Genomic DNA, 23,633 nt, shown 5'->3' with positions numbered 1-23,633 from the left:
ATAACATCATTTTAGGCTACAAAATGTCCGCAGCTGCGGTGTTTACCAATTTCAACACTACGGGGGTGCAACTATGTTATTTAGTACATCAAGTCCTTCAAACGAACATGTAACTCAGAAACAAAAAACATTAGGATACTGTACATGGCTCATAATAAAACATCAATAGCCTATACTGCGCACATTATTTGAAGGGCATACGGCGAGCCTTGCGCTCCGCGAACTCGTCCACGATGCTCTGTATGTCACTGATTCAGTGATCTTTTAAGCGGTAGTCTCACGACCCGGAGAGTAAACAATAAACATGGAGGACATGGAGTCGTTAGTGTTGCTGGTCTTGGTGCTGTGGTTTGTTGTCACCGACAACGCGGACAGATACTGGCAAGAGCGTATAGATGAGGCGAGGCGCATAAGGCTTCAGAAATTCTCGTAATTCGTAATTATTCTCCTTCCAGGTTTGCGGTGTTTACAGATCCCAGCGCGCTCGCGGGGCGTGTGTGGGCATGTGAGGACACGCCTCCTCACCAATCAGTGCACAGGGGAGTGTCTGCTCACGCCCCCAACCTCAGTCGGCACGGTTTGGCTCGCTTCAGCCCCACTCCAAAACGGTGCGAGTTTTAGGGGCTAAGCAGGGCTGAAGCGAGCTGAGTCGTGCTGGTTTTTGGTAGTCGAAACGCGAGCCGTGTCGGGCTGAAGTGAGCTGAAGCGAGCTGAAGTGAGCTGAAAAAGGGTAGTGGAAAAGGGCCATTTGACTATCACATTTGCTTATGTTGCAGGCTTCATTATTATTATTATTTTTTTTTTTTTGTGGCTACTGCCTCGTACTACTATTTTGAAAATAGATATAGTTACTTACTATTAGTTACTTAATATTTTATTTTATATAGATATAGTTACTTACTATTTTATATAGATATAGTAACTATATAACTATATATAAAATAGTAAGTATCTATATATAGATAGTAACTATATAACTATCTATATATAGATACTTACCATTTTATATAGATATAGTTACTTACTATTATAGTTACTTGCTATTTTATTTTATATATAGTTACTATTTACTTAGTTACATACTATTTTATTTTATATAGATATAGTTACTTACTATTATAGTTACTTACCATTTTATTTTATATAGATATAGTTACTTACTATTTACTTAGTTACTTACTATGTTATTTTATATAGATATAGTTACTTACTATTTACTTAGTTACTTACTATTTTATTTTATATAGATATAGTTACTATTTTATATAGATATAGTTGCTATTATTTATTTAGTTACTATTAGTTACTTACTGTTATAGTTACTTACTATTTTATATACACTACCGTTCAAAAGTTTGGGGTCACCCAGACAATTTTGTGTTTTCCATGAAAAGTCACACTTTTATTTACCACCCTAAGTTGTAAAATGAATAGAAAATATAGTCGAGACATTTTTCTGGCCATTTTGAGCATTTAATCGACCCCACAAATGTGATGCTCCAGAAACTCAATCTGCTCAAAGGAAGGTCAGTTTTATAGCTTCTCTAAAGAGCTCAACTGTTTTCAGCTGTGCTAACATGATTGTACAAGGGTTTTCTAATCATCCATTAGCCTTCTGAGGCAATGAGCAAACACATTGTACCATTAGAACACTGGAGTGAGAGTTGCTGGAAATGGGCCTCTATACACCTATGGAGATATTGCACCAAAAACCAGACATTTGCAGCTAGAATAGTCATTTACCACATTAGCAATGTATAGAGTGGATTTCTGATTAGTTTAAAGTGATCTTCATTGAAAAGAACAGTGCTTTTCTTTCAAAAATAAGGACATTTCAAAGTGACCCCAAACTTTTGAACGGTAGTGTAGATATAGTTATAGATATAGTTCACAGCACTGTATTTTGAACATAGCTTTGACGCTGCTCACAGCTTGGTGATGCTTGCAAGAGATGAGGCGAGTATAATTGATAACATGTTAATGCCTTGTTAATGTATTTCGGTGCAATACCGTGTGCCATCCTATAATCTTTACTGATCCTTGAAGACACGCCTTTATGCTCTTGTGGCTACTGCACAAAAGCGCATAAGCGATAGCCACTATGTCATTGTGCTGTCAGAATGTAAGAATGTAACAATCGCACACTACGCATACGCATAAGCATTACAATCACCAGAATGGTGAATCATGATCTTGCGATAAAACAGTTGATCTCACGTTATCATCGTGTTGTACGAATGTAAGAATGAGTGTAACAATAGCACAATGCGTGTGCGCATAAGTATTAGAACGGTGAATCGTGATCTCGCGATCTGAACAGTTGATCTCACATTATCAAAGGTACACAAGAATGAGTATAAGAATGTAAGAATGGGTGTAACAATAGCAAAACTTCGTAACCAATCAGCACTTATCCTGATCAAGTTCGATTACCCGTTCTATTTCTTGATAAACTTTGGAACCAATCAGAACCAGAAACGAAATAAGAGAAACCTTCGTAGTATCGGAAGATAATCGGCAAATAAAAAGATAAACGAAATTCACCGCATGGTTCGCCAAGGCTACTAATTCGATATCAAGTAAGTGGTGTTTATTTTAAGAAAATTTACCTTTTGATTATCACAGCTTTTGTTTGGTCCTTCTGAAAGATCAAATGAAAAGTTTTGTAAGTTGTTTTTTGGGGTTTTTTTGTTTGTATGTTTGGTTAGTTGGGTTTTTTTTAGCCTTTTGGCAGATATTTAGGCTAGAAGACAATTCATGAACAAGTGTTTTCTTACTATTTTGAAAATAGATATAGTTCACAGCACTGTGTTTTGAACAAAGCCCTGATGCTGCTCACAGCTTGGTGATGCTTGCAAGAGATGAGGCGAGTATAATTGATAACATGTATATATGCTACCGTATGTTTACTGTATGGACATGGGATCAAAAAACAATTTTATTTATAAGCAGTAGCCACATGTACCCATAGGGTACCTATTTTTTGTTTTTTGGTATTGGCCCTGCGATGACCTGGCGACTTGTCCAGGGTGTACCCCGCCTCTCGCTCATAGTCAGCTGGGATAGGCTCCAGCTTGCCTGTGACCCTGTACAGGATAAGCGGCTACAGATAATGGATGGATGGATGGATGGATGGATTTTTTTTTTTGCTTAATCAACATACAAACATTTTTCTGTAATATTCAAACATTTTGTGTTGGAAAAATAATGTTTGGAAGCATTGCTTTGTGTTTGTACTGACTCAATAATGCACGAGCCATAAAATAATCATCTATAACCACTCATTCACTCACTCAGTGCTGTCCTTGTCACCGGTGACAATTGATAACCTTGTCGGTTGTGTCGTCTGCGGCGTCTGGTCTCAGCTCTTTCTGCAAGCTTCGTGTCAGCCAGTGCTTTGCCCCGTCTTAGTTTGTTTCGCCATGCATCACGGTTTGATGTTTCCTCGTACCAGTTTTCGCCAAAACCACAGATGTTCAGATCCTCTTTGGCACAGTCTTTCCACCTTTTTCTTGGGCGCCCTCTGGACCTGATTCCACTGGCTAATTCACCAAATAGGAGCTGTTTGGGAATTCGGTTGTCATCCATGCGACAGACATGGGCAAGCCAGCGTAGGCGGTTGGTTCTGATGGTGGGCTCTATGGTGGTGCAACTAGCTCTTCTTAGAACCTCCATGTTTGTGATATGTTGCCACCGACTGATTTTGAGTATGTGCCGTAGTGATCTTTGGTGGTACGTTTCCAGCATATGTAGGCGGCAGGCTAGGGTGGGCCATGTTTCACTGCCGTAGAAGAGTGTTGGCAGTATGATGGCTTTGTAGACTGCCAGCTTGGTGTTGATTGATGGACCTTTTCTGTCGAAACATCTGGTAGCAAGAGAGTGAAAGGTACTGGCTGCTCTGCTTATCCTCTTCTTTATCTCGGGCTCTAGGTCACTGTTGTCAGTGAGGTCTCCTCCCAGGTAGGTGAACTTGTGGGATTTCTTCAGAGTGAAGTTATCTATGATGGTGTCAGCATCTATAACCAAAACTGTACTGGAAAAAAAAGGGGTGCCTAAGACTTTTGCACAGTCCTGTCCAGTACATCACATGGTTGTTGGAGTGTTTCATCAAACATAGTAGGTGCTACTCTGGATATTCTAGGGTGAGATATGCGATTAATCATAAAAGTAGCGTTTCAGCACCTTTTGTGAGTGGATTTACTGTATATAATCTTGAAAAGTGTAATGCATTTCTATATACAGTACCAGTCAAAAGTTTAGACGCACCTTCTAAATCAGTGGGTGGTTTGTTTTATTTTTTAAATTAATTAAAAGGTCCATCATGTCTTAAAGTAATGATGGATGTCATTTATCTTTACTTAGTTGAGCGGTTCTTGACTAAATAATATGGATTACTACAGTCGTGGTGTGGAATAGGGCTCATCTCATCTCATTATCTCTAGCTGCTTTATCCTGTTCTACAGGGTCGCAGGCAAGCTGGAGCCTATCCCAGCTGACTAGGGGCGAAAGGAGGGGTACACCCTGGACAAGTCGCCAGGTCATCACAGGCCTGACACATAGACACAGACAACCATTCACACCTAGCCTGGGAAATCCCATGCTGCTTTGCACAATCGTTCTGATCTGAAAAGACAGCATGGAAACTATGGTCTAAAGGCTCGCCTGAGTTAGGGAGCCAATCAGAGAGTGGGGAGGGGTGGAAAGATGATGACGCGTACTACTCGACAAACGGAAGCTTGTAGTTTATTTGGGACTGTTTACGGATCACATTTAGCATGGTGGCGAGCGGTACGAACCAAACTTTCGATCAAGCTTTAGACACTGTTCTGAATAGTTTAGAGCGAAAGTTTGTTTTAAAAAAAGAACAGTTTTGTTTTGCCTTCTCTTTCTCTTTCCTTCTCTTCTTCGTCGCTCTAACTACGTCACCGGGTACAACTGCCATGATTGGCCATGGGCTACGTATACACCAAATGATAGACATTCGCAACGTCCAATAAATGGCCGTTGACAATCGTAAACCACACCTCCCCTACGAGAAATTCAATAGGCGGATTCCAGACCATATTTCACTTGTGATATGGTCTGGTGTTAACCAGACTAGGTCATCACAGGGCTGACACATAGACACAGACAACCATTCACACTCACATTCACACCTACGGTCAATTTAGAGTCACCAGTTAACCTAACCTGCATGTCTTTGGGGGAAACCGGAGCACCCGGAGGAAACCCATGTGGACACGGCGAGAACATGCAAACTCCTTGCCGGCCACGGGGCTCGAACCCAGGACCTTCTTGCTGTGAGGCGACAGCGCTAACCACTACACCACCGTGCCGCCTCCGGAATAGGGCTATTTACTGTATTTTTATTATTTACTATTTACTGTTGGATCTCAAACGCATTAAGAAGCAAGAAACTCATCCACTAATTACCTTTTGACGAGGCACACCCGTTAATTGAAAAGCATTCCAGGTGACTACCTCATGAAGCTGGTTAAGATCATGCCAGTAATGTGCAAAGCGTCGTCAAGGTAAACGGTGTCTACTTTAACAAATCTGAAATATCAAACATATTTTGTTTAACATGTTGTTGTTGTTTTTTACCACATAATTCCATATACCGTACATTCCGAATGTTATTTCATAGTTTTAATGTATTCAGTATTGTTCTACACTGTAGAAAATATTCAAAATTCAGAAAACCCTCTGAATGAGTAGGCGTGTACAAACTTTTGACTGGTACAGTATCCAATGTGTAGCGCTAATTAACACACTGTGTTTTATGATTACATGTAATCATGCTAATGAGTATAAGAACATTGTTGTAATACGTTGGTTAAAATAGAAATTATGTTTAAATGATACATAATTAACATTCACTTCTTAAATAATTTAATACTGGCATTCTTTTAATTAAAAGATATGTTGGCTGCACTATAAGTGATGTACAGATCAATTAAATATTCACAGTATGAAAACAACATAAGGTGAGAGAGCAAAAAAAACATTGTCATCAGTTAATAGTTATTAAAACTGGTTCATAATAGTTCAAAATGCACACTCCATTTATGTAGTTTATATTTTTTATTTCAATTATGTGTTACTGCAAGACTCTAACCATGAACTGTATTGTCATATACATACATATACAAGCAAATGCTCTCCTTCGTATCCCAGCCTTGAGGGTAGTTTGGGTCAGAGGGCAGGGTCAGCTATGGTACAGCACCCCGAAGCAGTTTTTTTGGTTAAGGGCCTTGCTTGGTCTCTCACCCTTCCGATCAATAGTGCAGAACCGCAACCTCTGAGCCACCACTGGCACGTCACATACATTATCTACTGAATTCTGTTAGAACTTGGAATTACAGTACGTCAAGAGAATTAACACCTGCAGCATTATCGAAGGTGTCTTTGGTTTAGTTCACAAACTGAAAAAGTAGACATTTTTACAAGGCTTGAACTTATACAGGGTGTTTATAAAAATTTGATGATATTTGAGATGTGAAAGAAAGAAAGAAAGAAAGAAAGAAAGAAAGAAAGAAAGAAAGAAAGAAAGAAAGAAAGAAAGAAAGAAAGAAAGCACAACTTTATTCATCACACATTTGTGAAATTCCTCTCTGCATTTAACCCGTCTGAAGCAGTGAACATGCACACACACGTGAGCAGTGAGTACACACACATACCCAGAGCAGTGGGCAGCCATACGGTACTAACAGCGCCTGGGGAGCAGTTGGGAGTTCGGTGCCTCGCTCAAGAGCACCTCAGCCCAAGGCCGTCCCATGTTAACCTAACCTGCATGTCTTTGAACTGTAGGGGAAACCGGAGCACCCGGAGGAAACCCACGCAGACACGGGGAGAACATGCAAACTCCGCACAGAAAGGCCCTCGCCGGCCGCTGGGCTCCAACCCAGAACCTTCTTGCTGTGAGGCGACCGTGCTAACCGCTTACACGAAATTACATAATCTAGACAAATGAAACTGGACAGGCTTAATGTTGAACAATATAAGATTTATTCCTCAAAATTTGAATGAGAAATTCAAAGGTATGTGGATTCCGTGAACAGTTTCACAAATTTTCAATATACACGAACCCTCCTGACCGTCTCTTCCAATGCTGGTGGTCGTCCAGATCCTTTTGCCCTGCTGCACAGACAGCCTTCCTCTTTGAACTGTTTGTGCCGTGTCCAAATCTGCATTACCGGAGCTTCTTTATTTTATTTTATTTCTTTTTCTATTTTTTTTCTGTGTTTGTGTAGTTTGATGTTTGTTTGAGTGTTTTGTCCGACAGTTGTGGTGTAGCTCCGGACCCAGTTTGGGCGTCGGTTCCCTCCAGGCCTTGGTTCGCTGTGGGTGATGCCTGCGCTCCCAGCTATGGACTGCAGTGAGCTCGTTGCTCATTTTACATCGTGGTTGTCCAGTGCTCTGCGCTTTAACGCTCAGCGTGATGTTCCGAGCGATGTTGCTCGGTGGTGTCGCGGCGGCTGTGCAGGCGGTTTGGAACACACCAGCGCTCTGCGTGGCGGAGCTTCTCTGCTCGCTTTGTGGATCCATGGCGTGGTGTTCGAGCGATGCTGCTGGCGGCGTCACGGCGGCAGTGCTGGAGATGTGGGACTTGTTTTCGTGCGCCTTTTGGTGGGACTGTGGCTGCTACACCACGGGAATTACATCCTGACCCCTACTTGGTGGACTTTTTACTTTTTATTTATTTATTTATTTATTATCTTTTTTTTTTTCTTTTGTTTATAATTGTAAAGCGTCCTTGGGTTTTTTGAAAGGCGCTATATAAATTTAACATTATTATTATTATTATTGCAGTTGGTGCATTTTTAGAGAATTCTTTCATAAATGCAAGCTGCACAGTCTTGTTCGACTGTATTCGAGCGTCCTCTAACACACAAAATGCCTTTTTTTTTCCAGTGAATGGCATTTCTATACCTAAAAAGATAAAAACATTAAACAGAACATTTTAACCTGTTTCCTCACATGCTATTAAAATTTGAGGTCAGTTGAACAGGAATCGGCAAAGTTATTAGATTGTGAAATGATATCAATTTTTTTGAAACACCTTGTATTTCAATAATATTGGCTGGGGTTTTTTCATGGTGTATCAGATATATTCCATTCAGCGAGCATGATATTGAACGAGTCGAAGACGAGTAGCCGAACGGAATATATCTGATATACCACGAAAAAAGCCAGCCAATTTTATTCTACATACACATTTAATGGAGCAAGTATAGATTTGTTTACGAATTGTCCCAGTCGCTCGCTAGCGCGGAAGTTGTACATCTCCAACGTGACGTCATGTTGTCTTGACAACCATGCAATCCCGTAAACCATATTCAGCGCTCATTCTTCATTGAGTAGAATGATGTAATACATGTCGGATAAGCGATATACTAACAATATTGCATGCTATCCAACCAGATGAATGGAACCCGCTAGAAGGGAATAGAACACGTTTTTATTCCATTGAAAAAGTGTCCTGTATGTATAATTATAATACAAACTAGAACAGCACTCGGAGATCGCAGACCTCCGCCAAGAATCCTTTAAAAAAATCCGGGATCCAGAAGGTGATCCGGATCACCGCCAAAATTTTATGGAATGTTACTTGTGCCCAGTCACACCTCTGGAAAAAATTTCAGCGCAATCCGTTCATAACTTTTTCCGTAATGTTGCTAACCGACAAACCAACAAACAAACAAACCAACGCTACCGAAAACATAACCTCCTTGGCGGAGGTAATTACTCAGTTCTGATTGGTCAATCAAGGAGGGCTTTTTCCCTTAACACGGGGCCGTGTTTCTGAAATGCTACTGGCTAGTTCGTTGCTTGGTTACGGTTACAAAAATTAGCAAATTTTGTCAACAAAATGGCTGACTCAGCAATGCCGCGTCTCGCTATATTTGACGAAGAAACGATAAACCAATTGGAAGCTGCAAGCAAAAATGAAAATACCAAAAAAAGTACGAATTTTTGGCTTTCCGTGTTTAAGAAATGGGCCGCAGAAAGACAAATAAACGGCTCTCTAGTGGCATATGAATGCTGTGAGTTAGACAAGGTGCTATCGGAGTTTTATGCAGAAGTGAGGAAAGAAAATGGGGAAAACTACGAACCAGACTCTCTTAAAGTAACACAGGCAGCATTGGATCGGCATCTGAGACAAGAGAAATATCCAGGATCAATCCTGAAAGATGTAAATCCTCGTGTCGTGTCGCCGTGTCATGATGAAAGATGCTTTAGAAACTGATTCAAACGTGCAAGATGGTCTCGCGCCCTGATTGGTTCAGAAAACGTGAATGACCAATGTTGTGAACTTGAATGGCTTCCGAAGTATGAATTTGGCCCTGTATATTATAAACAAGTAATCATATGGTTCCTTGTAAAATTAAGGATCAATTTCACTCGTGATTTCAAAGTTTTGAAATTGCCCTCGTCTCGAACTTCGAAATCACTCGTCAAATTAATCCTTAATTTTACTCGGCCCCATGCGATTACTTACACTACCGTTCAAAAGTTTGGGGTCACTTTGAAATGTCCTTATTTTTGAAAGAAAAGCACTGTTCTTTTCAATGAAGATCACTTTAAACTAATCAGAAATCCACTCTATACATTGCTAATGTGGTAAATGACTATTCTAGCTGCAGATGTCTGGTTTTTGGTGCAATATCTCCATAGGTGTATAGAGGCCCATTTCCAGCAACTCTCACTCCAGTGTTCTAATGGTACAATGTGTTTGCTCATTGCCTCAGAAGGCTAATGGATGATTAGAAAACCCTTGTACAATCATGTTAGCACAGCTGAAAACAGTTGAGCTCTTTAGAGAAGCTATAAAACTGGCCTTCCTTTGAGCAGATTGAGGTGGGGTTTACATTAGACCGTATCAGCGGATCATCAGATTAACGTTTTTAAAAACGATTAGCGTGCACACAGCAACGCCAATACACGGATACGCTAATCACATGACTAATTCGGCACGTAAGTTGAAATGTGTCAGTGCGGCTCATCGCTTCCTCCTCAGCGGCTGCGCTCCAAATCACTCCGCCCTGAACAGCGAGTGCCCTCTGGAGGGTGCGCACTCCGGCCCTGCGCAGCTCACAGAGCGCGCGAGTGAAGCGCACGAGCAGTGATTCGGGACTGAGCCGCTGTGTGTGAGATCCCAGTGCATATCGGGCAGCATGCGCAAGTCACTCACCACTTGCAAGTGGAAGGATGGCAAGCCTAAAGACAATCATAACTACACAATGGGCAGTATTTGCATCAGTATTTGCAGTATTTTCATACTTTTATACTCTTTAATGAAAGGTGATACAAGGCGGAAGTCCACGCCGTTTTTCAACAGTCGCATCACATGACCAACGCCAGCGAATCAGGAAGGTGGATGTCACAGTGACGTTGTCCAATGACGACGTCAGCTAGAGCTCAGCACAGCGTATCCGCGTATCTCAATGTTTACACAGCACCGGATCAAATACGAACTGGGTTGAATACGTGGGCTCTGGCGGATTCCCGTTTCCCGGCGTTTTAATGTGAACGGACAGTGCATCCGCGAAGAAAACGAGACAGATACGGTCTAATGTAAACTTGGCCAGAGTTTCTGGAGCATCACATTTGTGGGGTCGATTAAATGCTCAAAATGGCCAGAAAAATGTCTTGACTGTATTTTCTATTCATTTTACAACTCATCTCATCTCATTATCTCTAGCCGCTTTATCCTTCTACAGGGTCGAAGGCAAGCTGGAGCCTATCCCAGCTGACTACGGGCGAAAGGCGGGGTACACCCTGGACAAGTCGCCAGGTCATCACAGGGCTGACACATAGACACAGACAACCATTCACACTCACATTCACACCTACGGTCAATTTAGAGTCACCAGTTAACCTAACCTGCATGTCTTTGGACTGTGGGGGAAACCGGAGCACCCGGAGGAAACCCACGCGGACACGGGGAGAACATGCAAACTCCACACAGAAAGGCCCTCGCCGGCCACGGGGCTCGAACCCAGGACCTTCTTGCTGTGAGGCGACAGCGCTAACCACTACACCACCGTGCCGCCCCATTTTACAACTTATGGTGGTAAATAAAAGTGTGACTTTTCATGGAAAACACAAAATTGTCTGGGTGACCCCAAACTTTTGAACGGTAGTGTATACTAATATACTATATCAGAAGGTTTATAATTTACTCCATTTTGGACTGACTTCTTCTATTTTATATTTTGTCTTCAACCTGACGTTTGAGTGTCTGCACTTGAGTGCAAAATCAATTCCATTTCAAACAGCACTTGTAATAAATTTGTGATTTCTGAATCTCCCCAGACTCGACTTCACTCTGTTCGGTGTTTGCTTGTTGTCTTGACTTTGTACTCCTCTGCACCCCTGTCCCTTGTGTGTGAAGTGTGTGGGCCAGCAGTGTGTGTAGGGGGAGTGTCATGCTGTCTGCGCCACTCAGTGAGCGTTTCAGCTCAGTCCTGAGACTCACTAACGTCGGCCCACCGTCAGAGACACGCTTCACTCCGTTTGAAGTTTTGACACCTTCGTTAGCAGTCAGTCCTACCTTATTAACACGAAGGCTGCTTGATAAGAAATCCATGTTGAAGTTGTTGCACTTTGGAGAGGGATTTTTTTGTTTGTTTGTTTCTTTTATGTTTGGAAAGATCTTTTCATCACATTTGACATTTTTTGGGGAAGGTAATGCCAAAATGAGTTTAGATGACGATACAGACATGTTCAGAGTTGAGAGTTAGACGAGACTTAAGCACACATGGTGGAGTTCGAATAAAACACAGGCATGTCTCAGTTACGCATGATTAGCAACTTGGACCCATATTTCTTCCTCAGTATTAAGTCCAGCACATACGTGTGACAGTTTGATGTGATCACAATATGTCACGCTTCAGAATAATGACTGTAGAAGCCATATTGTTAGATTAAACCGAATTTGCAGTGAGTCATATAATAATTACAACTTTACGACTATTCATGCAGCATTACTAGACTCTTATTAGATTTATTTCAGTGCTTAACATTTTCTCATTTATATATCATTATAATAGGCTTTTGGTTTTTCTTTTTTAGCTGAAAAACCCTAGTTCCTTCTTCAGTGTGTATTTTCTGTCCTTGATTTTTTTTTTTTTTTAATTCAGGGTTAAAGGCAAGTGCTTGTGCTTAAAGCTGGTGGGCTGGACAGTATTGAAAAACCCCATCTCAGATGCTTCTACTCAAGAAAAATCTAGCAATCTTGGAAATTTGCATAATCTAAACGAAGACCCCAGCATCTCATCTCGTCTCATTATCTGTAGCCGCTTTATCCTGTTCTACAGGGTCGCGGGCAAGCTGGAGCCTATCCCAGCTGACTACGGGCGAAAGGCGGGGTACACCCTGGACAAGTCGCCAGGTCATCACAGGGCTGACACATAGACACAGACAACCATTCACACTCACATTCACACCTACGGTCAATTTAGAGCCGCCAGTTAACCTAACCTGCATGTCTTTGGACTGTGGGGGAAACCGGAGGAAACCCACGCGGACAACATGCAAACTCCGCACAGAAAGGCCCTCACCGGCCACGGGGCTCGAACCCGGACCTTCTTGCTATGACGCGACAGCGCTAACCACTACACCACCGTGCCGCCCCAGACCCCAGCATATCGATGTTAAATACCTGTATAACTGACCAACTTTTGGACTGAGTACGGCACATTATATCCTTCCGTTTCAACTTGGGTTAGAACCCAGGCTGTTTTTGTTTGTTTGTTTGTTTGTTTGTTTGTTTGTTTGTTTGTTTGTTTGTTTGTTTTATCCTCCACCCAAACGAAGTTTGGTGGGGGATATAGAAACGGGTTCTGTTCGTCCATTCACGTTTTCATTTCCGGGCCATATCTTTAAAACTGTTGAAGATATCTTCATGAAACTTTGTGTACATATCAAGCAACATGTGAACTGGTGCCTTTTTTCTTATTTTGGATTTTTGAAAAAAAGTATTTTTCAAATTTTTACATAAAAAATAGATTTTGACTTAGTTTCTAAGAGCAATGTTCGTTTCCGGAGCATATATCCAAAACTATTCATGATACAGATTTGAAACTTGGTGTACATGTTAACAAGGTGATGTAGATGTGCCTTTTCATACTAAGAATTTTGAGAAATTTTAATTGTTCATGTTTCCTTGGAAACAATTTCAGACTTAGTCTTGGGGTAGGTTTTGTTTCCGGAGCAGAACTTGAAAACTATGATTGGTATGGTCTTGAAAGTTGGTATATGTGTTGATTAACCCTCATCCTACCATGCTATTTTACACCTTAATCTTACCATGTCGGGTCCGTTTGGACCCCAATACTTTTCTTTAAAATTAAAGCTTATAAAGACAAAATCACCAGATAAGTTTTGTTCAGAACATCTTGTATTAATAACAGCAATACACTAAAGGGCCCAAGGCATAAAGAACACACTTAACCTTCATCCTACCAGCCAATTTTACATACACAAACTACCAGGCGGGGTCCGTATGGACCCCAGGAGGGAATACCTTGAAATCAATGCAGTAAGAACCAATTCAATGCAGCAAACAGACATGACTTTACTGAAGGACAAAATCCACTATGGCTGAATATCAATGATGTATTATAAATGCAATAACATTGCAATAATATTGCAATAACTAGCATACATGTAGCAAATTATAGCGCCACAAAAAAAATTGGCATTATATACATGATTTTTGCAGCTCATGCAGCTGTAAAACATTCTGGATTACAACTTAGGTCTTTTCTTACAGAATTTAAAACAAAAAAGTAATTGTAAAATAATTTAGGGCTTTTGTTTTGCAGCCTGTGCTTATTGCAGCAGTGGGGTCCACACGGACCCCAAGAAGGAATGCCTTGGTAGTTTCATTATGGAACATAAAAGAAATAAAAGAAGTTAACTTTCAGTGTGCTATTCAATTATAAAATGAAAGACAGATAAACTTTACTCTGGGGTCCGGTTGGACCCCAGTAACAAATTAATAATACCTTCACAATGCAAAAAGCTGATCTTCCGGTGCTTTAGTGTTTTAATTAAGACATAAATTCCGACAAATTCATAAAACGGTGAGGCAGTATGTCACATATTTTTAAAATGGCAAACAAACATATAGGTGCGGGGTCCAGATGGACCCCACTTGGTAGGATGAAGGTTAAGTAATGTATATGTGCCTTTTGATACTACGAAATGTGAGAAATGTTAATTTTTAGCTCACCTGGACCAAAGGTCCGGTGGGTTTATGCCATGGGCTGCTGAGGTCCGTGTAAAGAGGTAGGGTTGGTTTCCTGCAGCAGAACTTGAAAAATGTGACAAATAATATCTTGAAACTTGGTATATAGGGCGGGGGATATAGATGACTCTGTCTTCTTGTTTTAATTATAACTGGCTTGAAAACCGGATGAACATCATATGGATTTGAGAACACATTCATGAATTTGTTACATTTTTTATGGAAAAATAGATATTAATAGATATTCATATTATTTCTGTGGTAGCTCTGCAGAAATTTAGAGTAACACTTAAATACCGCTCCACCCTGCAGCGGCTGAGGAGTTTTATGGTGAACACCCAGAAATAATGCTAAACTGTTGCTTTTCCTCCCTAAGTCACTTGCAGGAAATACAATTAAAGTTTTGTTTTAATTCACTGAGATAATCACTCAGTTAATTTGATCATTTTTGGTCAGTTGTTGAAGAAAAGGAAATGTAATATCCCTAATAGAGTACTAGACATCCCAAGCTGAAAGACCAACTATAGACCAAATATATACAAGAATCAGCGAGAACTTTGCTATGCTAAACTGAATACAGCAATTCTGTCATTAATCCCGAGTTATACGTGTGTGCAGCTGCCAACTCATGACAACAAGCAAGATAACAGCAGTACAATTTTGTAAGGTATTAAACACATTCATTCATTTGTTCAATTTGTTGTAGGCCATTCCCAGACTGTTTTCCCATTTCCTGCTTCACAGATATGAAAAGTTACAGGTTTGAAATTCACAGATTAGTCAGATTTGTAGTATACCAAGCATTTAGTGTTATAGCTTCAAAAATCTGACGTTCTTTCTCAGAGCTTTATCACGCTAAACAAAAGGGTGGACATTGTTTTGAAATGCAGCACCCAAGGCGTCAGCTGCTACATTTGACCACAGGTTATTCATAGCAGGGCATTTCCAAACACACTCCTGGACCACACACCCTAGAACACACCCTTGCAGTTGAATATACTCTACATGCAGTGTGTGTGTTTTATATATATATATATATATATATATATATATATATATATATATACACACACACACAGTGGGGCAAAAAAGTATTTAGTCAGTCACCAATTGTGCAAGTTCTCCCACTTAAAAAGATGAGAGAGGCCTGTAATTTTCATCATAGGTACACTTCAACTATGAGAGACAGAATGAGGAAAAAAAATCCAGAAAATCACATTGTCTGATTTTTTAAGAATTTATTTGCAAATTATGGTGGAAAATAAGTATTTGGTCAATAACAAAAGTTCATCTCAATACTTTGTTATATACCCTTTGTTGGCAATGACAGAGGTCAAACGTTTGCTGTAAGTCTTCACAAGGTTTTCACACACTGTTGCTGGTATTTTGGCCCATTCCTCCATGCAGATCTCCTCTAGAGCAGTGATGTTTCGGGGCTGTCGCTGGGCAACACGGACTTTCAACTCCCTCCAAAGATTTTCTATGGGGTTGAGATCTGGAGACTGGCTAGGCCACTCCAGGACCTTGAAATGCTTCTTACGAAGCCGCTCCTTCGTTGCCCGGGCGGTGTGTTTGGGATCATTGTCATGCTGAAAGACCCAGCCACGTTTCATCTTCAATGCCCTTGCTGATGGAAGGAGGTTTTCACTCAAAATCTCACGATACATGGCCCCATTCATTCTTTCCTTTACACGGATCAGTCGTCCTGGTCCCTTTGCAGAAAAACAGCCCCAAAGCATGATGTTTCCACCCCCATGCTTCACAGTAGGTATGGTGTTCTTTGGATGCAACTCAGCATTCTTTCTCCTCCAAACACGACAAGTTCAGTTTTTACCAAAAAGTTCTATTTTGGTTTCATCTGACCATATGACATTCTCCCAATCCTCTTCTGGATCATCCAAATGCTCTCTAGCAAACTTCAGACGGGCCTGGACATGTACTGGCTTAAACAGGGGGACACGTCTGGCACTGCAGGATTTGAGTCCCTGGCGGCGTAGTGTGTTACTGATGGTAGCCTTTGCTACTTTGGTCCCAGCTCTCTGCAGGTCATTCACTAGGTCCCCCCATGTTGTTCTGGGATTTTTGCTCACTGTTCTTGTGATCATTTTGACCCCACGGGGTGAGATCTTGCGTGGAGCCCCAGATCGAGGGAGATTATCAGTGGTCTTGTATGTCTTCCATTTTCTAATAATTGCTCCCACAGTTGATTTCTTCACACCAAGCTGCTTACCTATTGCAGATTCAGTCTTCCCAGCCTGGTGCAGGTCTACAATTTTGTTTCTGGTGTCCTTTGACAGCTCTTTGGTCTTGGCCATAGTGGAGTTTGGAGTGTGACTGTTTGAGGTTGTGGACAGGTGTCTTTTATATTGATGACGAGTTCAAACAGGTGCCATTAATACAGGCAACGAGTGGAGAACAGAGGAGCCTCTTAAAGAAGAAGTTACAGGTCTGTGAGAGCCAGAAATCTTGCTTGTTTGTAGGTGACCAAATACTTATTTTACCGAGGAATTTACCAATTAATTCATTAAAAATCCTACAATGTGATTTCCTGGATTCTTTCCCCCCATTCTGTCTCTCATAGTTGAAGTGTACCTATGATGAAAATTACAGGCCTCTCTCATCTTTTTAAGTGGGAGAACTTGCACAATTGGTGGCTGACTAAATACTTTTTTGCCCCACTGTGTGTGTGTGTGTGACAGGACTAAAGCCTTACAGTTCCATAAAGTGTTCTAAACACATACAAATAGAGATAAGAATATGAGGTCTGCTATTGGGTTTATAGAAAGTTTGCCTGAAATGTTGACAAGACATCCAGTTAACACTAGAGGTGTGCATCAGGACTGGGATCTGCACAGGACACAATTTAAAAAAAAAAAAGTCGCATGAGTGGGAGGTTTTGACTTTCCCAGCGGGTGTGTCAGATATGAAGATCATGGAACAAAGTAAAACCACATTCGCCCTGGTCAGGAGTGCAGTGGTTTAAAGGTGCAGTAGTAATTTGTTTTATTTCTTCCTAGTGCAGATAACCTGAAAAAAAAATTCATTTAAAAAATAATTAAGCTTTAGTCATTGCCTTATAATAGGTGTATTACGTGGCTGACAAAACAACAGTGATATCATGACTGTCCTTGCTCAGTAACTCTAGATTGAAACACTGTTGGTTCTGATGGCTTTGTGTACATGGGTGGGATTTAAGGAGGAAGGGTGGGGGTTCAGGAAATAACAAAGAATCATTAAAATCTTATTTAACGCCACTTGTATGAATTTTGTTGATATCATAGAACCAACTAAATTCCTTCGGAAATATCGCAAGCTAGATTAAAAAAGAAAATAGTTCCGCGCACATCTGTAGTGGAGACCAGTTTTGAATACGAGTGATCTAGCTGAGATTGAAGAACTGTCAGAGACCGAAGCCACGCCCACTTCAGGTTTAAGTCTGAAATAATGCAGATATTTGAGGCGCTAAAGAGGCCTGCCACATACTGCACTAAGCTGTTGTCTTTGTGTCGTTTCAGGTGAGGGTCATCACGGACGTTTCTTTCCAGATTGTTGATTGAAATACAATTGGTTTACTGTTTCCAGGCCTTTAGTGAGATATATGTACTTGTGGAAGTGCTGTCACCATGTAATAAGGATATATGGAGATTAGTGCTTGTCATCTGCGCGTGGCCAGTGGCCACATCTCTTATGCTGCCATGACATTAATTGTTTAATTGATCTGATTGGAGAGTTTGGAGCCTTCAGTTGTGGGTGTGGAGTCGTCTAATGATCATGTTCCACTTCCCCAGTGGTGACTTCAACACACACTCTGTCTCTGTCCCAGTCCCTGCATATGTGTGTGTGCTGTGTATGTATGTCTGTTTAGACCTAATGGTCATTTTCCACTTCCCCTAATGCCGAGCAACTCAATTTCAACTCCAGCACTGACGCTCTCCTAGCTTTGATCTTCTACCGTTCGTACAGACGCCAAGAGGTGAAGCTCAGGCCTGGCGCCCAGATTGCAAGCCTTGCGTGTGTGTGTGTGTGTGGGAAGTACAATGTGGGTCAGTGGATGGATGGTGACAGCTGGTGGTTGCGCAAGCGACAGTGGGGGTGCACGGAGGCGGCCGGTGTGCAGTAGGCAGGAGAGAGCAGGTTGGTGGGGAATCCCCACTCCTCCACACTCTCACACCGATGCGTGCATGTCTCAGTGCCAGGGGTTCTGCAGGCCATGGGCACGGCCCAGTGGAGGTGGCGAATTGAACACAAAGTCCTTACACTCCCTGTTGTGCCAGTTGGATATCCTCCTCTCTCTCTCTCTGTCTGTTCACAGGTACATACAGTGCTAAAAATGCAAGCCATCCTTAAATTTAGATCCTCCTTTGTCACCCCTTGTAAAGATTGGTGAAAAGCGTTCGAAAAAAAATCCACCTTTTGGTGATGTCGTGTCATCTCATACTGAAAAAAGAGAAAAATCTAACTTTTAATTGAAATAAATGTATTCAAACAAAACCAGATCCCTCACTGAGAAATAATTATGTTCGACACAACCACATGTGCCCCTATTATTGGCACCACTGGAAATTATAGTGAACCCAATATAACTGAAGCATGTTTTCATGTTTAAATTGTACATTTTTGAGTTGATTGGAGTGTGTAGGAACCTTCAAGCTGTAATCCATGACTTCTTGATTAACTGGGGGACAAATATGAGGTGACGCAGAGGCCAAATTCCCTCAGTCATCTATCAGCATGGGAAAGAAAAGAGAACGCACAAACCAAATGAGGGAGAAGTCCGTTGACCTTCATAAGTCAGGGAATGGTTATTTTAAAAAAAAATAGCTACTTGCATGAAAATGTCCATTTCTACTGTTAGGGCAATGAAATTTTTTTTTTTAAAATTGGACACTAACTGGAACTGTTACAAACTTGCTTGGAAGAGGACCCAAGTTTATTTTGCTCCCACGTACAGTGAGGAGGAGGGTTAAGCGAGGCAAAAAAAAAAACAATCCCCAAGGATCACTGTTGGTGAATTACAAGAAAAAGTAAAATCTTGGGGTTTCCAAGTCTCCAAAACCTCCATCAGACTCGACTTCCATGCCAACAGATTATTCAGAAGAAAAAGCCTGTCAGTTCTGTCAGTTTACCACAAACGTACGGTAAGCACCTGAATTTTGTGAAATGTTACGACAACTTTGGAACCGTGTTCTCTGGTCTGATGGAACAAAAATGGACCTCAGGTGGGTTTGGTGTTAAAAGAAGGATGGGTATAATGAAAAGAACCCAATCCCAGCTGTAAAATATGGTGGAAGTTCTGTGATGTTTGGGGGCTGTTTTTCCTCCAAAGACCCTGGAAACCTTGTTAGGGTGCACGGCATCAGGGACTCCATGAACTCCCAGGACATTTTAAATCAAAATCTGTCTCTTCTGCCAGGAAACTAAAACTGGGTCGTCATTGGATCTTCCAGCAGGACAATGATCCGATGTCCAAATCAACACAAAAATGATTCGCTGAGCACAGAATCAAGCTTCTGCCCTGAACATCTCAGTCTTCTGAGCTGAAGAGGAGAGAGAGAGAGAGCACAAGAGAGAGCCGAGGACCCTGGATGATCTGGAGAGATTGTGTAAAGAGGAACGGGCTCAGATGCCCTGCTCTGTATCTCCAACCTTATAAAAGGTTCTCGGAGAGACTCGGTGCTGTTTAACTGGCAAAGGGAGGTTGTACAAAGTGTGTGTGTGTGATGTGTATCATGTGACGCAGTGGGATAAGAAGCAGTGGATAAGTGTGTCCAAGGGTTGCTAGTATAAAAGAGAGTTTGTATATTGTGAGCTGTGGACCTTGTTTCAGCCTCTCGCATTTTGGTATCTTGAGCTGGATGTTTTTTGCTGCTCTGCCTGTGATTCACGTCTGACAAACCCACATATTCCAACCATTATTTATTGAAGAAGTCTAAATAAAAATGTTGTTTGTGTGTGTGTGTGTGTGTGTGTGTGTGTGCATCTTAAAAAGTGACCTCAATAAATTACCTAAGGCTCTTCTCTGAGAGTTCAGTTTGAGATCTGTTAGGTCTGAAAATAAAAACGTAATCACTTTATAGGGTTTAGAAATCAGCGTTACAATAAGGACACTTGAATTTGTTTTTTCCTATCCAGTCCGAGAAATAATCATGTTAATGTTTTTGGAGTTTGTGCATATTTATGAGTCAGCATTTTTTATTTTTATCTCTCTTTTTTTTTCCTCAAAATCATCCCCTTTCTCTCTCTCATTATCTGTAGCCGCTTTATCCTGTTCTACAGGGTCGCAGGCAAGCTGGAGCCTATCCCAGCTGACTACAGGCGAAAGGCGGGGTACACCCTGGACAAGTCGCCAGGTCATCACAGGGCTGACACATAGACACAGACAACCATTCACACTCACATTCACACCTACGGTCAATTTAGAGTCACCAGTTAGCCTAACCTGCATGTCTTTGGACTGTGGGGGAAACCGGAGCACCCGGAGGAAACCCACGCGGACACGGGGAGAACATGCAAACTCCACACAGAAAGGCCCTCGCCGGCCACGGGGCTCGAACCCAGGACCTTCTTGCTGTGAGGCGACAGCGCTAACCACTACACCACCGTGCCACCCCTCCTCAAAAATCATTTATATTTTAATCTGAAGTTCTGTCGAATCGTTAAGATGATTGCAGGCATTCTTTCATGTGGTCTGGAAATTTCTGCTGTATTTATGAGTGCTTAAAACTGTCCCAAAGCATTTCAATTGTTAATAATTATTGAATAAGATTCCTGTTGTTATTGGTGTGTGGGTGTTTCTATGATGAAGGTCAAGTGGCAAGTCATTTATATTTGTTTTGGAACAAGATATGCCAAAAAAAAAAACCCTTCTAAAATCTTTCCTGATATTTTGTAAATGTACCAGAGAATTTGAATGACATGGATGCATTTTATGCCTCTGCTAAATGCTCCCTTACACTGAAGTCTGGCACTCGGAAGTTGTTTTACTCGAGTACTCAAATTTCCTTAATTTCCTTAGGTCATTTACACAAACACAACCTGGCATGGTCTTGCAATCTTATTGTTCTGGTTAAAGAGAAGTGTGTAGGTAGGAAAGTGCCTCTGTTTGTGATAGGCTTAGGTGTGTGGGTGAAACAGTACCACAGCATCTACACTGACTTTATGAACCCATGGCATCTGCACTGCTTCTCTGAGACTGAGCTAATTTATCGCTGTTATATTCCATCAGGGGCTTCAGAAGTCAGGTGCATTTATTTAGAAGAGCGAGTCAAGTGTTGGCATAATGCTCATCATGTATAAGCACTTTCGTCAATAATCAGATATGCATATCGAAAAGGAGTACTTTTCTGCTTTACAGCCAAAGAAGCTTGGACATCTTTAGTTTAGGAGCTGGAGTCGGAGTCATTTCTAAAGGAGAAAATTTCTGCTGAAAATATAATTGCTGGGTTTCACGTGACGTCACATCCGCCTCATTAGTTATTCAGAACTTTAGCTGGTGGTCTACCAGAGCTCAGCTGAGAAAACGTTTGTACGGAGAAGCTGCATTGCTCGCATGAAAAATGCCTTACGCTTGCGTTGTTTTAGCTTGTTCAAACCATGAAACTGATAAAAGTTTCTTCAGGGTTCCCCGTGAACTAATAAAAAAGGGTGAACGAACACAGGATTTCACAAAAAGACGTCGAGAAAGGTGGTTTTTGAACCTCTCAGTGAAATCGAAGGGAGCCGAGTCGAAGCACGCTCGAGTTTGCAGTGATCACTTGGTGAAAGGTTTGTATCCCTCTCAGCGACGTCCTTAGTGTTTTCCAAGTACTTTTCTTGCTATGTGTCGTTATTTTACGATACCTTTTTTTTAGTCACGAAGCACTAAAGTCCCCAGCTGGTTCTTTGTTTACTCCTCACTCCTTACAAAGTCCATATGCATGAAGGTCGCGACAAAATTCTTCCCCAGCCGTACAGTTACAATGCGCCGTGATCACTTCTTCTCCGTCTTGTTTAACTAAGATCCAGGTCTTTAAAGGGGTTTCTGATGATCTTTGTGAATGATTTACCTGAGAGATAAGAGCCAACACAAGTGAGAATCAAGAGAACTGTTGTTTGTTTACACTTCAACTTGCAGCGCTTCGTTATAAAGACGCGAACGAAAAGCTTAAAAAAAAACACATACTTACACGGGCCAAAACAATACAGGATTCATTCGGCAGCGACTTGATCCCGAGGTCCTTTACCCAGCCACATACAAAAAAGTTGTAAGCCTCCGTACTCTTCCACGCTTTCATCTGTTTTGCGGTGTAGAAGGACGTCTGCAACACCAGATAGTTCGAGATGTCGGGGAACTCGACTGAAGGGTCGTTTTCGAGATTGTATGACAAATCCTGCTTTCCTAGACTGTAAGGGTCGATTCCATTGCACATAGCAATCTTCTGAATATATCTAAAGCCAGCAGTGGCTTCTAGATTACGAGCGTACTCTGATAAGTTATCACTAGTTGTTTGCACTACGGCAGCCATTTAGACCACCAGCTATTTCACTTCCAGTAAAACCGCTAAGAAAAGTCACATGACTGAAAGCCAGCAATAGAGTAACTAAATAGAATGGATGAAAGTTGTGGTAAGTTGTATAGGGATAATATTCATGTCTTTTGATTCATGATTTTCTTAAACAGGGGTCATCAAACTACGGCCCGCGGGCCGACTCCGGCCCGCCACCCCCCTTTGACCGGCCCCCCAGCCCCTCTGCCCCCCACCACTTGAACCGGCCCTATGAGGCAATCCCCAAAAGTGGTTATGGCCTATTTTTTTTTAATTGCTTTTTGGCAAATAATAACATGTCTGCATCTTGTATTTTGTTGATTTTATCAATTAAAATTGATATTTAGTTATAAAATGAACTATTCATATTTTCCGAATTTTCATCATATGCTCGCGATCAAGCAGTGACAGGCAGCGCACGCGCAGAGAACGGTCAGTGTTCAGGACAGCAAAATGGCGAGCGGTCAGCGAAAAGCTGACAGAGAGTGCAGAGTTTTTAAAGAACAGTGGACCACCGATTATTTTTTCGTTCAGTGTAAGGACCGTGCAGTTTGTCTTGTATGTAAAGAAAGTGTGTCGGTTTTCAAAGAATATAATCTGCGTCGTCACTATGAAACCCGCCACAAAGAGTATGCTAGTTTGCGAGGGCAAACAAGAGAAGACAGGATTCGGAGGATGAAATGCGGACTGGCTGCACAACAGAATGTATTCCTTCGCCAAACCCAGATCAACCAGGCTGCTGTCCGAGCTAGCTATAAGGTAGCTCACCTACTAGCTACCCATGGAAAGCCGTTTACTGATGGGGACTTTGTTAAAGTATGCATGCTTGCTGTGGCCGAGGAGGTGTGTCC

General features: G+C 41.6%; 1 protein-coding gene across 3 annotated transcripts in view; it reads left to right on the top strand.

The window, feature by feature from the left end:
* The window catches only part of LOC132892864 (phosphatidylethanolamine-binding protein 4), a 277,165-nt gene that overhangs the window by 233,808 nt on the left and 19,724 nt on the right, over positions 1-23,633 (top strand). The gene's annotated exons all lie outside the window — the stretch shown is intronic.

Source organism: Neoarius graeffei, chromosome 10 (genome assembly GCF_027579695.1).
Source record: "Neoarius graeffei isolate fNeoGra1 chromosome 10, fNeoGra1.pri, whole genome shotgun sequence".
Lineage (NCBI taxonomy): Eukaryota > Metazoa > Chordata > Actinopteri > Siluriformes > Ariidae > Neoarius > Neoarius graeffei.
This window is presented reverse-complemented; position numbering and strand designations above follow the sequence as displayed.